Here is a 15,909-nt window from a genome sequence, read left to right as displayed (position 1 = left end):
GACTCCATAAGTCCTTACTGACTCTGCTAAATCTTTCACTTGTTTATGTGATATTGGCTCATAATATCGCTGTTGAGCTTGATCCTGAAAAACAGGAAAAGCGTGACATATTTTATGCAACCCTCTAGGAGTGCAAAAAGAGTGGCCATTGCCACTTGTTTTCTTTTCTGTATAAGGCGGAGGTGATGGGGGAGCACTGAGACTCCTCGCTATTGGACCATATCTTTCTGCCTCATACTCTGCAGCAGCCTCCTCCAAATCTTCCTCCTCACCTGCTGATAATTCTGAGTCCTCCGAGCTAGATAATTCTAATAACTCAAAGTCCTCGAGAGGAGATTGACTCAATTTTTTGATCTTCATTCTTTATATTGTCTTTTGAATCTCTATATTTTGGTTTGTTTTCCTTTTCTCTTTTTATATCTCTTCCTTTACTTATTTTTCTGTGCGCTCCTTCCTTTTCATTTCTCTCTGTTTCTGACATGCTTTCCTGGTGCTCCTGTAAAAGTCGCTGCCCTTCCTTAACAGCTGGTTCACATTTCTTGTCCTGGATACAATCCTTAATCAACTTCCATAACGGTCTTGTTCCTGCTTTCACTTTCCCTTCAGCTTCCTCTCTTGCTATATCTCTCCCTAACTTTTCCCAACTAGGTAGCATCAGGGACTCAGTGGGGGCAAACCAAAGAGCCAGTCTGTCTATCTCTGTTAAGAACCCTCTCACTGTACTTTCAGAAATCTTTAGACCTCGTCCGTTAAGCAAGGCTTGCACTGGCCCTACTAACGGTGTAGACTGGCCAGTACCCAGGATCGTCCTGGACTAAAGTGTCCTTGAGACACTCACTTATTTACGTGCAATTCTTAGTCCCAAGATCGACTCATGACTTTATCTACACTTGCATTATGATCTTATGTATCTGCCAAGCTATTCCCAGCAGATACAGTCGTGTCCAGGGCGATGAAAATTAAGACAATAACACAATATCAGGACAAGAAAGAAAACAAGCAGCACAACCCCAGCAACAATTACTGGATGTATTCCTTAGGAAAGCATACCTCTCAGAGACTTACATTAATTTCTCTTTACTTACCGGTACCGCCGTTCCCCAGCTGAAGAGTTCTGAATCCACGAAGTCGAATCCTTCTCAACAGCCTTTATTGCGGGAACACTTCTCCTCCCCGTGATGCAGTTCTGAATCCTCCCTGTAACAGGGGGGTCTTCGCTCGTGCCTGAAGATGTCTCTTCCTGGGTTTTGGCACCACTTGTGAGTGCCCAACTCGCCAGCAAGAAAGATGCCACAACAGGATCCTTCTGCAAGCGTTTATTGGGAGAGCTTAATTGCAGAGGCGAAAAGACCCCGAGCCCCAGAACTGGCGCTGCTTATAGAGGCCTAGGAGAGGCCTGTCTATACCCGATTGGTTATGCTTTCAGTACCTCATTTGCATGCCTCAGACCAGGCAGTGACTTGGCAAAAAACTCTACTGCACATTAGTTGTTTACCCAAACTTATGCATGGTGGCCAGCGGTAGCCAGCGCCATCTTGTAATGGTGTATGTGGCGTCCCACAAGTTCCCTTTGTGTTAGTGATTTTAGTGATTTCTGGTTTAATTCAACTATGTAAAAATAGAGGGGCTGGAGAGATGGGCCAGCAGTTCAGAGCACTGGCTGCTTTTGCAGAGCACCGAGGTTGGCTTTCTGTCATCCATATGGTGTCTCATGAAGGATTGTACTTCAGTTCCAGAGGATGCAAAGCCCTTTTCCAGCTTCTGTAGGCACTAGGCATGCAAGTGGTACACATATGTACATACAGTCTAACACATATCAAAATAAATGTAAATGAATTAAGAAAATATATGTATATGTATACAAGCAATCCTAGAAGCACCCTCATCCGGAGAAATTTGGGGAGGCTTTTCAGCCCATCCCAAAATGTGCAGTTTGAGAAACTGTATGTATTTTTATTAACTGTATCAATGTTATGTAATTAAATAAGATTAATATAATATGAATCTATTGAATTAAATATATTATCTTCTTACTGTCTTGATGTAATCAAGCATTGCTGCTTGTTTTCCACTGAACAGAAAAATAAACATTCTCTGATACAAACACACTTTAGCTTTCTATATTGGAAGTAACAGAGGCCATATCATTTTAGAGTTTTTGTGTAAGCAAATATTGACATGTTGCTCATTTCTTATATTGTTCATTCACATTTCAAGTAAGATTTAAAAGTTTATAAACGTTTTTAGTCATTATTTTATTTTAAAACTTTTTTTGAGAATTTCATACATGAGTATTGTATCAATAACATTTCTAAGCCACCCTCACCACACTCCAGTTCCTCAGTTTCCCCGCTCAAATTTGTGACTTATTTTCCTTTAATTATTATTGTCTTACACACACACACACACACACACACATCTGCTGACTCCATTTAGTCGACCCCTAGATGAAGAACTATAGGCAACTATTGATTTCATAAGGGAAGAAGAACCAAACTTCTCTAGAGATGAGAACCTTTATCGATTATCTAATCCTAAGTGGTCATCTTTAAATATATATACTTATGAGTTTATAAATATACAAAATACAACACAATATATTTGTATTTATAAATATAATAGATACTCATAATTTAAATCTATAATACAAAATTTATATTTATATAAATAAAATTATGCTTATAACTGTATAAATATTTAAATATATAATATACATATATAAATTTATAAGTACATTCCTATACTTATGAGTTTATAGAAATTTTAACCAACACAAACTTAATTTTTTTTCTTAGAGTCTTTACCATTCAAACAATATGAGAAGAGATAGGATATAATGATCTATAACTCCAGCACACAGAGGAAAAAGGCAGGAATATCAGAAGTTCAAAGTCAGGTCTTCACATGGCTGTGTGTACACATGTGCACATACCTGTATTCATGACAAACACATACATACAATTTAATATTTGCATACACATTAATGAAGACATAATTTGTCATTTAGTATTGTTTCTAAGCATCTAGTAATTTGGAGTTCTAAGTCTAATGAGTGAGGTCTTTTTAACTTCTACTAAGGAGTGATTTGCATTGAAAGATCCTGACAGAATGGAAAAGGACACAGAAGCCCTGAAATTGGCAAGATAGATGTCAGTGTTAGCAGAACTAGCTTCACTGATTTAGAAAAATAGAGGTGCACAATGCTCTGGCTACTCCTTGAACCTGTGTGTCTGCCAATGTTTTGACCGTTCCTTGACCCATGTGTGTGCCCACTGATGAAGCCCATTGCCAGGTGTTTGTAATATTGGTTGCTGAGAAAGAGTCAGAAAATCTCCCCAGCAACCACAGCCCGGCCAATCCTGAGTTGCTACACCAGCATCAGACTCTTTCCTTGTACCCCTCCCATACCCATTTCTTGAGAATAGACATTGTTTAGATCTGGAAATCCCCTACTCTCCCCCTTCTCCTTTCCCCCCTGAGGGCCTATAAAAACTGGGACCTCTTTCCTCTCAAGATCGACTCCTCTACTCCTGCGCTGGATATGAGTCCTTCCCAGAGCTCTGGCTTTCCCCGAATAAAGCCTCATGTGGTTTGCAACAGGCTCGGTCTATAGTGAGTTCTTGGGTGTCCGCTATTGTTCTGAGGCCGGAGCGAGGGGCTCCTCTCGGAGTCTTTCAGCATCACTCCAAAATTTATATATTGAAGCCCCACTATGATGGTATTTGAAGATGAGATCTTGAGAACTAACTAGGTCCTAGGGTGAAACCTCCACTATCAGATTAATGTTTGCATGGCAAAGGGAGAGAGAGAGAGAGAGAGAGAGAGAGAGAGAGAGAGAGAGAGAGAGAGAGAGAGAGAGAGAGAGAGAGAGAGAGAGAGAGAGAGAGAGAGAGTGGTCAGAGCAGGAAAGCTTTAATTGTATCTCATAAGGATGGGGCAAGGAGGCTGCTGTCCATGGCTCAGAAAGTAGTCCTTGCCTGGCACCAGATCTTGCAGTGCCGGCCTTGCTTTCTGACCTCTACCACTGTGATAAATGTTTCATTGTGTGTGTGTTTTGCTTGGTAGTGCTAAGAGTCAAACCCAGGCAGGAGTTACAGCTCTGTTCCTTACATGGTGGTTACTTAAGTTACTCAGTCTATGCTGTTAGTGCCGTAGCAATGACTAACTATGACAAACCTTTAAAAAAAGTATTTCAATATTTGTTACATCAAACTGATATGTTTAGCTTTTGAAATTATTTAGCATATTCCAAATAACCTAAAATGTGAAAAAGTAAGCACTCTATTTAGAGCAATGTAATAATAAAACTTTGCATTAAATTTGTATAATGCTTTGGGTAGGATGGCCATTTTTACTATATTAATGCTATTGACCTATGATCATGGGAGATCTTTCCAACTTCTGATATCTTCTCAATTTTTTTCTTCAATGACTTAACAATCTTATCATAGAAGTCATTCTTTCACTTGCTTGGTTAGAATTATCTGAAGATATTTTCAATTGTGAAAGATATTCCCTGATTTCTTGCTCATCCCACTTGACATTTGTATATAAGAAGGCTACTGATTTTGGGGAATTACTTTTGTATCCAGATACTTTGCTGAAAGTGTTATCAGCAGTCAGGGTTCCCTGGTTGGAATTTTCAGTCATTTATGTATACTATCATATCATCCCTCTTGTGGGATATTCAGTAGACAAGACTGCTCAGACACAGGTTTAAATCAATAGAAAATCTTTATTATTCAGTCGGAGACTATACTGGGTGTTCGTGATCCCAATGTAGCCCTGGGACTTTCTCAGGGTGAGTTTTCAAGCACACAAAAAGGTCTCAGTTGACATACTTCAATTAATAAGAGCAGTGAGTCAGAAGCAGAACCCACAGAAGCTGAAAAGCAAGGTTAGTACATTTAGAGCCTTCCTCAGAACTATGGGTTTGATGGATTAGGTCTTTGTTTTCATTTGGGCAGGTGGAGGTGTCTACCTCCTGAATTTTACAGCCTGAAGGGTACTTCCATCATGGAGTCAGTTATGCTATGGCCTGTGGACCTACTACAGTCTGAGGTCTGTTATAATCTGCAAATAAAGACACTTTGACCTCTTCACTTCTAGTTTTATTTCCACTAGTTGTCTATTGTTCTTGCTAAGACTTCAGGTTCTATATTGAATAGGAATGGACAGAGTAGACAATCTTGTGGGATTTCTTTGAGTTTCTCTTAATTTAAGTTCGTGCTGCCAATGGTTTTGCTGTAAGTTGTCTTTATTGATTACGTATGTCCCCTGCATCCCAAATCTGTTCACAGCTCTTACGATGAAGGGATGTTGGGTTTTTCTGCAATTGATGAGATGATCACGTGGTTTTTTGTCTTTCGGTTTTTATATGTTGGATTACATTTATTGATTTACATATGTTGAATCATTTCTGCATCTTTGTGATAAAGCCTACTTGATCTAATTCTTAATCTTCTCTCTCTCTCTCTTTTGTTCTGAGGGTCAAATGCCAATATATAGATTTCAAAATCTATAAAGCTCAAGTTCTAATTATGTTAATATGTGTGTTATTATTATTTCATCCTGGTGAGCCTCTAACATTTGATAGGGGCAGTGTCTTATTTAGGGCTTTATTGCTGTGAAGAGACAGCATGACCAAGGCAACACTTATCAAGACAATATTTGATTGGAGTTGGCTTACAGGTTCAGAGGTTCAGTGTATTGTCATCAGGGTGGGAGCATGGAAGTGTCGAGGCTGGCATATGGCAGGAGGAGCTGAAGGAGCTGAGAGTTCTATGACTTCATCTGAAGGCTGCTAGGAGAAGACTGGCTTCCATGCAGCCAGGAGGAGGGGGTTAAAGCCTACACCCACAGTGGTACACCTATTCCAACAAAGCTACACTTTTGAATAGTGCCACGCCCTAGGTAGGGAAAGTGGCCTGAGAAAGTAGTTTCCCTTATCTATTACTGGTGCAGGTTTGAAGCTGACAGATATAGGAGGAAGCAAACATATCGCAGAATATCCAGCGGACTCACACTTCACAAGCCTTCCTAGACCTCTAGGAGACATCTGATTCTTCTGGAGTTGGGTTAACCACTCTCCCTTAGGTATCAAAATTAAAATGAAATTAAATGCCAATGAAAAAGAAAATATGTGGAGAATGGACAGATGTCTCAGAGGTTTAAAACACTAAGTGTTCCTCCCGAGAAAATGAGTTGGATTCCCAGAACCCACAAAACCTTCTGTAACCCCAGTCCTAGGGACCCAACATTCTCTTTGGGCCTCCAACCATAGATACTGCATACACATGGCGGGTGCACAGACACACCTGTCAGCAAAATACTTCATACGACTAAAAGCATTGAAAACCGCCTTGGGCAAATTTTTACCAAAAAGGCTTTTCTTAATTGCACCTGAAAACGTGTGACTCACGCCCAGCACACAGTAGGCCCTCAGTCCAGATCTGTGTCAAAACTGACTTGTCCTGCACTCAAGGCATGGTCGCTTGGAAACACAAGCAATAGTAGTAGCTAGTGAGCAACCCTGCAGCTCCTCGCAGACCTCTGGGGCGAATTCAGGGTGTGGCCACTGTGCAGGTGACCTCCATCACCTCTCCTTCTTTGGTCTGCAGTCTCCTTCTTGGGTTTTGGGGTGGCGATGGTCGCGTCGCCTTGGAGACCAGCTAGCTGTGCGGGGAGGGAACTACATTACCTAGCTACACTGGTGCGCGTGGCCGGATGCGGCGCGGGGGCAGTGCACCACCAGGCCCGCTGCGCACCCGGCTCGCTCCCCGCCATGCTGGCCGCCCGCCCCGGCCTCCTCCTGGGGATGAGGTGGGAGGCGCTAGAAGCCACTTAGGTACAGCCTGGCGCCCGAAGCGGCGCTCGCTAGCTGCCCTCGCCACCGAAGCGCCCGCCAGGCACAATGCAGCACTGAGGCAAACGCGGCTGCGGCTGCGGCAAAGGCAGCGGCTCGGGCTGGGAAGGGGCGGTTGGGAGCCCGAGCCCCGGGCCGGGCAGGAGCAGCTGAGCGCCGCCACCATGCAGGCAGCAGCGGCCGCGTCCTTCTGGCTGCTCAGCGTCTTGGGGACCTGCCCCGAGGCGCGCTGCGGTCGGGCAGGTAAGTTCTCAGCTGCTGGGGCGTCCAGGACACTTTGGAGCCTGGAAGGACCCCGAAAAGCCGCACCCGCAATTCCACAGTGCGCGGTTTTTTATTTTTATTTTTTGAAGGGCTGCGCGGAAGGGGTGTAAGCACACATGTGTGGGGGACACGAGGATGCATCAGCAATCTGGGATCAAATGCTGTTTCTTTCTTTCTTTCTTTCTTTCTTTCTTTCTTTCTTTCTTTCTTTCTTTCTTTCTTTCTTTTTTTTTTTCTTTTTCCTCCTGCAAAAGAAGAGTCTCCTTCAGGAGAATGGGAAAGGGGTGCCCTGTTTCTGGCCCCGGAGATGCTCCAGGGGAGCTGGTTCCAGGGTTTTCCAGCTGGTGTCTCTGCGTCCTTCCCAGTTAGGTCCGGGAGGGAGGAGGCGGGGGAATAAAGGTGATGAGGACCGCAGGATGGAGGCCTGTGGGTCAGGGTCATTATTTTTTGCTGTTTCTCTCCACTCCCTCCTTCCCTCCTGCCTGCCTGCAAGGAGTCGCCTCACTGAAAGGACTGGAGAGGGGGAACGAAAACCGCTTCCTGGAGCGCCAGAGCATCATACCACTGCGCCTCATCTATAGCTTGGGCGGCGAGGACGAAACTCAGCACGACCAGCTCAACACTCGGGTGAGGGGCGACCCTGGCGGACCGCAGGTGAGTGGCAGGGTTCTGGAGGTGGTCCTCTATGCTGCCCAGGGACTCCGCGTTTGCTTAGGGTTGCCCTGGAAAAGCGGTGTACCGGGTGAAAAGAGCACAGTCCTAATGTGATTCCCGCATGATACTCTTGGTGCAAGTGCAAAAAGGAGGAAAAAAGGAACCGAAAGAAGGGTAGGCTAATGTTTTGCAGAGGTGCTAGGGGGTAGGGGTAGCATTGGATGCACCTAGTAGCCCTGTAACCTGAGCTAGGGAGAAGAGGCACAGACCCTCATCTCCTTAGTCAAGCAAAAACTGCATGGGGTAGGAGGAGATTCTATTTAGGCAGGATATGCATCATCATCTTTGTTGTTTTAACTCTGAGAGAAAACATTATCAACCAAGATGATTATTGTAGAAAGAAGAGAGGAGAAGAAAACTAGGCTGCTCTAAGAAACCAAACTAAAATAAATAACATCTCAAAATCCCCTGGTCACTGAGATTTTTGAACACCAGAGACATGCCCATTCAGTCCTAACTTAATGTCCGAAAACGGGTCTTCCTCGGGTGCGATCGTTTTATTGAGCACTTACATTGCTCTGAAAACTAACTTATTTCAGTACTTGCATTTTAATCAATACCAAACATCTATAGATACAAATGAGTACTGGCTAACTCTAGCAAACATTTTTGGGACCATAAGTGTTTTTATGTTTGTATGGATCAAGCTGACAATTTGTTCATCTACAAGTGCATCTGAAGTTCATGTAGTTGGTCTTATTTTTCAATACTTCCTGTGAGGGAGTATTCTGATGCTTGTTTGTAGCCTCTGATTAAAAAGAAAAAAAAAATCTAGACACACACACACACAAACTAAACAGAGGAATATAGTGAATCCTAGCTTCAGTGACTGGGAACTTACAGTCCATCTTGCTTTTCTCTGCCTCCTACTGGCCTGCTCCTTTCTGTATTACTTTGAAGCAAGCAACTGATGCTTTATTTATTAACATTTTCAGTAATAAAACTCTGAAAGATAAGGGCTATATTAAAAATGCAACTCTGAATTGCCACAGTAAAAATAAGATTCATTCTTTGATACTATAAAACAACCATTCTTTCAGAAACACTTATCTCAAAAATATACTTATATGTTTGTTACACACACACACACACACACACACACACACACACACACATTCATTTTGAGCCAGAGCTAAAAGAAAGGGCATACTTAGTTCATTGAAGTCTCTCTTTTAGTGTCTTCTACCTATGCTTTTGTCTTTATTTTAATTTGCCTTTTAATTGGTTCTTATTTTTAATTTTCATTGAAATTTACTTATTGAGACATGACGTCTTTTATTCTGTATAGAGTTTTCCATGGTCAGGAATTTGCTGATGTAGACAGTGTGTTAGAGCAAGCCCCAGAGTCTTTGTGGGAAGGGAAGGAAGGATGTAGAGGAGCAGAGATGCAGAGAGAGAGGTGTGAGGGAACAGACGCGGGACCTCTGTCTCTGCTGCCTGCTGACCATGACCTCAAATCCGCCCACTTTGTGATGATAGAAGGAAGGCCACTGCTTCTGAGAAAAAGAGTGTTGTTTTCTCTCTCAATGTTTCTAGAACACCTCTTCTGAGATGTTTTAACTCAGATGGGCCTCTCCATATGGGGCATACGATACGATAGGCCCTTCACAAGGAAACTTTGCAGCCCAGGTGAATGAGACTGTTGTTTGGTAGAACTTAGGTTAAACATGTATAGATGACTACTCCGACTCAGAATTGGAAGTAATGCTATTTATAATTATGGCAAATTTTCCTCGGTATCTAAAGGTACACACAGCACATTTTGATATCTCCATCACCCAGGGAGTCAATGTACTTTACCAGGATCCTTTAATTGCAGCAGGACACCACAGAGAACTGATGGAATCTCAAAGACCAGTATTTCCTACAGAGAGGAAACTGAGGGATTTTCTTGTCTGTTAGGCCTTCCTGGTTTCCAGAGAGCTATAATTTAACCTGAAAATGTGTGGATTTTATATAGCTCTTGTTACTATTATTATTATCTTTATTATTTTGGTAAAAAGAACTTTTGGCACTGTAGGTACCCATGGATATCTTTAGCATTTTCCTTTGTATTATAGAAATAATGTCTGGATGATTCTTTTGTTACCTCATAAGGTACACGTGTGTGTGTTTGTGTGTGTGTGTGTCTGTGCAAGCAATTCATTTATTGACTCATTAAGAGGAATTTATTCACTTTGAGCTCTTGCTAGTTAGCATTTTAAGTAAATCAAGGTCATAGGGATTTAGAAATAAAAGCCACAGTTCTAGCCTTTAAGGGGTTTACAGAGAGCTGGGAAAATGAATGAGTGCTTGAACAATTATTCTTTGCCCTTCAGTCTTGAGGTAATTACAGGGGCTGTGGAAACATTGGAAGCCCAGTGCCCAGCGCATAACCCCACAAGAAGTCTCTGGGCTCTCCCAGGAGGTGCTGTTTGATTGGTCATATTACAGACAGGGAGTGGGCATAGCTAGCAGAGAGGGCAGCATGTTCAGAGTCACATGGAAGCCAGGCATTGCCTCTGCTAACTGCAGATGAGATTTGGGGGACCAGTGTGAGAAGCATGTCGCTCCTAGATGCTGCAGCAAGTTCTGATGTTCTGAGGAGTTGGGACTTGGCTCTGCAGGCTATGTAAGCCTTTTGGCAAGGAGGATTAACTGGCTAAATTCATGATCCTATGGTATCATCCTAGTGTTACAGAAGAATAATTGTAATTCTCAAGAGTGAGCAGGCTTATTATTCACTTTTATTCACTGATCAATTCCAGTTCGTATCCTTAAGCTTTGTAAGTGCCGAGCTCCCAAACATGCTGAGAAGACCAGATGAGTGGCATTTATGAAGCACCTAGGTCAACACTGGGTATGCAGTGACTCTCTAAGAGTCTTTTAAGTCATAGTCACTCCCTTGGCAGCTCCAGGACTGTTTTTATTCATTTTATGACATCATTTGAATGCAAAATGATGCCCTCATTACCTGAATTTAACACATTCCCTGAAGTTACAGATTACTCATTTTTTACATAACATGGAATGGTCTTGGAAGGAAGAGACCTTATAGGCCATTCAAATTAGCTCAGAAATTACCGCTTACCTGATAGGCTCGAGCAACTGACCAAGGGAAGGTGGTCACCACTGTAGTCTTAGATGGTTCCATTCCTCAAGCTCAAGAGACTAGGTGAGTATCAAATTTCTTTTATATTATTAATGTGAGCTTGTTTCAGTTTTCATCCATAGATGGCAATATGAAGCTTTTATTGTAGAAGAAATTTCACTTTGGTTCTACTTGAATGGTGACAGTTTAGTGTGAAATGGTGATTTCACTGATACAAGGCCATATTGTGAGATTCTTTTTTCTTTTTACTTATTGCATAGTGAGTTATTCCAGTGCTTACTAATTCTTATTGCAAATGGGATGATTACCCTGTGTAGACACTCATTATGTCATAAAATGCTAGAGATTATAGTCAAAATAGTTGTAGTTGATTGTGAGTAACCTTGCTGTCTTCAGGGTTGTCAAATATGAAGTAGTGCCAAGCTTAGAAGATAGCCCTCGAATATTTAAAATATTGAGGTTTTTGTTTTTTTTCCTTCTTTCTTGACAGTTTTTTTTTTTTTTTTTTTTTTTTTTTTTTTTTTTTTTTTTTTTTGCTAAAAGAATTGCCTGTCTGTAGATAGTAAGGTAAAACATATATCTTTCATGAATTTGTATAAGGTGTCATGTACTGAGCCTTACTGCTTATTGACCATTGATGGCCCTGTCGTTGCTATCTTAGACGTGCTTACTAATGGTTGCTCTTTGTGCCAGCTAAGCAGCATATAGTTACCACGACACTATACGTGGGTCATCTGATAGTTTATTTTGTTACATGGTTACCTTTATATTCTGTTATGTATTTTTAAAACACCCAGTGATTTTATACTCCTACAAACGACATAATTTCTTCTATCAGAAGTATTGTTTGGAAATACAAGATCTACTTTCTTCCATCCTGTCCTCTGCAAAGTATTACAGCTTCGTAAGGAGTCGTCAAGTGGGGACAAGGACATGGATCTATAACTCTCCACCGTCTTATTGCTCACCATTAGTGAGTGGGTCAGAAAGCACACTCAAGGCAAGATGGCAGCAGAGCTGTGCTCTGGCTTTTTTGTTTATGTTTTGGCGAATATTTATATATATGGCATGGAATGTGTGAGCTGTCCTTAACATCAAGCTGTTCCCTCTGAGGGCACTGAGTCAGGCTGGCACTCAGTTATCTGCAGTACAGCTCCCCCAGTGGTGAAGGGTTCCTAGGAATTATAGCTTTCATGGTAGCTTGCCAGGTTAACACAAACATCTTTTTTCTTTTTTTTTTTTTTTCTAAAAGTACATTTGTTAAACTTAGTAGCTCAATATTAATACATTTTTGCCATATGGAGCAGGAAAGAAATATTTCACAGTGCATTTTTGTTTACCTACCAATTCAATAAAGTAAAAATAAAAATTAAAATATCCATTAATCCCTTAAATATTTTTAAAACAACCTTCTTTTAATTTTACAACTATCTATCATCTATCAATCAATCAATCTATCTATCTACTGTGCATGTGTGTGTGTGCGTGTGTATGTTTGTACATGTGAAGGTCAGAAGACAACATCATACAGGAGTCACGTCTCTCCTTTTACCATGTAAGTTCTGGGAATTAAACTTAGCTTACCAGGCTTGGCTGCAAGCATCATAATCCACTGAGACATCTTGTAGGCTTTCCCTTAAAGTTTCATTCAGAATATAAATGTAGGGATAGAATTCTAGACGACAGAAGAGACCTAATTCAGGTATCACTCTTTCTTATCTTTGATATCCCAATCTGTATGTGTATACTGTGTGTGTGTATGTGTAACAGATACATATACATATAGTTATGTATGCAATTCCTCACAATTATTTTATTGTGCACAGAGGATTCACTGTTTGATCATTTCTTCATAGCTACATGGAGACCAAGTAGGAGCTTATGAGTTTATAAAGAATGTTGTTAGTTTTACTTACTTTCTCACAGTACAAAACATGCCACGTGTTCGTTTTATGGTTCTAGAGCCCATTTTAGAGAGAGACCTGCTGTTTTTCTCCTGACTCACTGAGAATGGAATCTGTAACAGAGGTATCATTTCACAGCTCAGTGAGGCTAAGCTAGGACCACCTTTATCAGGAAGTCTTGAGGACTAACCCCATGTGGAAAGAAGATGCTCATCAGAGTGGGACAGGCGTGGAAGGGGGGGTGGGGGGTGGGTGGAGAAAAGCGAGAGGAATGGTCGGAAGCAGGAAGGGAAGGAAACTGAGAAAAGAAGATGTCAGTGTTATGTATGCTGTGTATTAACATGTTTAATATGTGGTAATTTTGTGGGGGCTTTTATGCCAAATTAACTTCTTAGTGTTTGGTGTACATCATGTTCACAGAAGTCCAGTGGTAGGTCATAACTTGCCATCTTTAATGAAGCCAACAGGGGATTTGAACTCAAAAAGTTCATGTCCACTTCACTTGCTGAATTCTTGGGTCAGACAGGATTCAAGACATGTAGATGTCTTTGGCATCAGAATCCAAAAATTTCTTTTATTTCCCCGATTGGAGTTACACTTTTAGTGCTTCAAAAATACCGGTGTTTATATTTGAAGTTACAGTACTGTGAAGAGGCTTGCTGAGCACAGTAGGGGTCTTCAGTTTTACTATCCTAATAACTAATGGAATATGTGGTAGACATTTGACTTCCAAGAGCAGGTCTCAAAAGAGGTGTCTATTGATATTATATTGATGATTATGTTTTCATTGTAAGTTCAATTTTTAGAATTCAGCAGTCAATATCAAAATTATATATGCTCTTGTAGCCATAGGGTTTTTTTTGACAGAAACATTAAATGGTAAACAGAGGTCTATATTCATATAGTCCCCCATCAAAGGAAAAGGTACAGTGTATCTTTATTTCCCTATAGTTCCAGTAGCTTAAGGGTTCCATATGTCAAACCATTCAGGTAAGACAGATTAATAATAACCCAAATGATAAGTTCTGTGAACATCTTACTGGATGTGTTTATTTTGGTAGTAAAAGTACCAGAAAGAAAAAGAAACGTTGGAAGCAAGAGTTGAAAATACAGGAATTCATTTTTCCAAATGCGTTCCAAGTACCGTAAGCACTGTGATGAGTGGCTTGTGTTCATTCTGTTTAAGGACGAGGTAGATACTATTATACCCACTTTGTAGGCGAGTGAGTTAGCTTTCCCATGCTCATGTAGCTTAATAAAAGGGTAGAAATGGGAAAATAATTCTGAAAGGAAATGTTAAAATCAACAAAATAGCCTTTAACAAAGTTTTTGCTACTAATTTATCCTGGATTTCTATTTATCTGTGTTAGAATATACCAACATGATTTCGTCAGAAACTCCTGACCCTTCTTCTCTGGATAACTTGTAATTATTTTACATGTAAATAAAAATTACATGTGTTTAAAAACTACTTAACATGAAAACTGACTTTAGCCTTCCACTCCCTTTACTCCTGATTTTAGGTCCTTTTATGGTAAAAACCTATTTTCTTTTCTCCAAGAGAAGCTATTACATATAACTGGATTTTCAAAATAAAATGAAAGATTCTGCATCGTGATGCCAAAATGCCAGCAGTTCTGATTGGAAAGATGGGTTTAGAATTTAGTTATTCCTTTTTCCCCAGGATCTGTTGGTTGTTTGTGTGTCAGAGGGTTTCAGAGTCATGTGTTTGAGCAGGTTAAATGAATGTATATCTTTTCCATTTCAGAAATGAATGTTGTACCAGGGCATTGTATGTTTTAGCAGAGCTGCCTTTGTTGCCTGATTTCTGTTGTGAGGAAAGATCACTAGATGGCTGAGGAGAAGAAGTGGATGATGGGTTTTTGGAGCTAGCCCCGAAGAGCTCTCTTTGCAGGAGTAGTTTTCTAACATTCTACCTATGGCAGCCAAAGGCGGGGCTCAAGGTCTAATTGGATCATTTCTCTGTGTGGCACTGTCTGGTGTGTGTAGCTTTATCAGCAGGTGTTGGATTCTGTCCCTCTTTTTTCCCTTGGCATTTGTTCTTTAGGTAGGCTAGTCTCCTCCACTGACAAGAGTACCTTGCTGGTAGACAGCTTGAGTTTCTGGCAATCACTCATTCTTTTCTGTATGCGACGTCTCTTTCTGTGGATGAAACAGCAAGATGCTTGAGAAGAGTGTCTCCTCCATAGAAACTGGTTCCCCAGATTTCCTTGAACCCCCTAGTGTGCTCTGATGCGTTTAGAGTGCCCTGATAGGGTTCTCTCTTGAAACACAATTGTGTATGATCAGCAGGTACAAGTGACAGCCAAGGCTATTCATAGTCTGGCTGTATTAGCCCAGGGTAGCCCGGAGGCCTAGGAAGGAAGACAGCTGCCTGAAAAAGTGACCTGGGACATGCAAGTGTGAGCTGAAGGTAAGAGTGGGGAGCAGATGAGGCTCCCGGGAAGAGGCTGGGCCCATTGTCCTAGATTGGCCCAGCATCCCGGCTCAGCTTAGACAGGACAAGTCAGAGTTTTAGCCTTCGCCATTCAGGGTTTTAGTGACTGAACTTAATTTTGATTCTAAGGTCATAACAGGAGTGTGTTTTTAGCCTGAGGGTGCATCTGTTCTCCAGAGAGGTCTACATTTGTGCTTCAGCCAGGAGGACACTGTCTCCCTCATTCCTTTCCCACGTCTTTCTGTCCTCTTTCCTCTTTGTTTTTGTTCCTTCTGCTTCTCCTTTCTCTCTTATTCTTGGTTTGTCTTTTTAAAGTTCCTCGGGATTGTGGGAGAGGGCTTAAGCAGCCTGGGCTTAAGGAGTCTGGAGCACTGGGCCTGTGTCAGGAGATGTCACCTAGCTAAACATTGATTTCCTAAAGTCAGGCAGGAGTTTTTAAAATTTGATTCTCTAAATATCATACGTAAATTGTATGAAATGAGTACTAGTTCATTTTGAATGGCATGTGATGCTTGTTAACCGAACGTTCAGTGAATAAGTCTGTATAAACTCGAGTTTAGAAGGAAAACAATCATTGGTTTGAATTATTGAGTCAAGCAATTTTTCTTAATTG

General features: G+C 41.3%; 1 pseudogene across 1 annotated transcript in view; it reads left to right on the top strand.

Annotated features, from left to right (window-relative positions):
* Positions 1-7,720: 7,720 nt before the first annotated feature.
* LOC147004896 (protein DBF4 homolog A-like) overlaps positions 7,721-15,909 on the top strand; it is a 154,008-nt pseudogene continuing 145,819 nt past the window's right edge. Inside the window, exon 1 of the transcript XR_015046884.1 lies at positions 7,721-7,783. The product of XR_015046884.1 is annotated as a protein DBF4 homolog A-like (transcript). The remainder of the gene's footprint in view (positions 7,784-15,909) is intronic.

Source organism: Mus caroli, unplaced genomic scaffold, assembly GCF_978045245.1.
Source record: "Mus caroli unplaced genomic scaffold, Mus_caroli_1 scaffold_4, whole genome shotgun sequence".
Taxonomy (NCBI): Eukaryota; Metazoa; Chordata; class Mammalia; order Rodentia; family Muridae; genus Mus; species Mus caroli.
The sequence above is the reverse complement of the archived record's forward strand: the minus strand, read 5'-3'. Positions and strand labels throughout refer to the sequence as shown.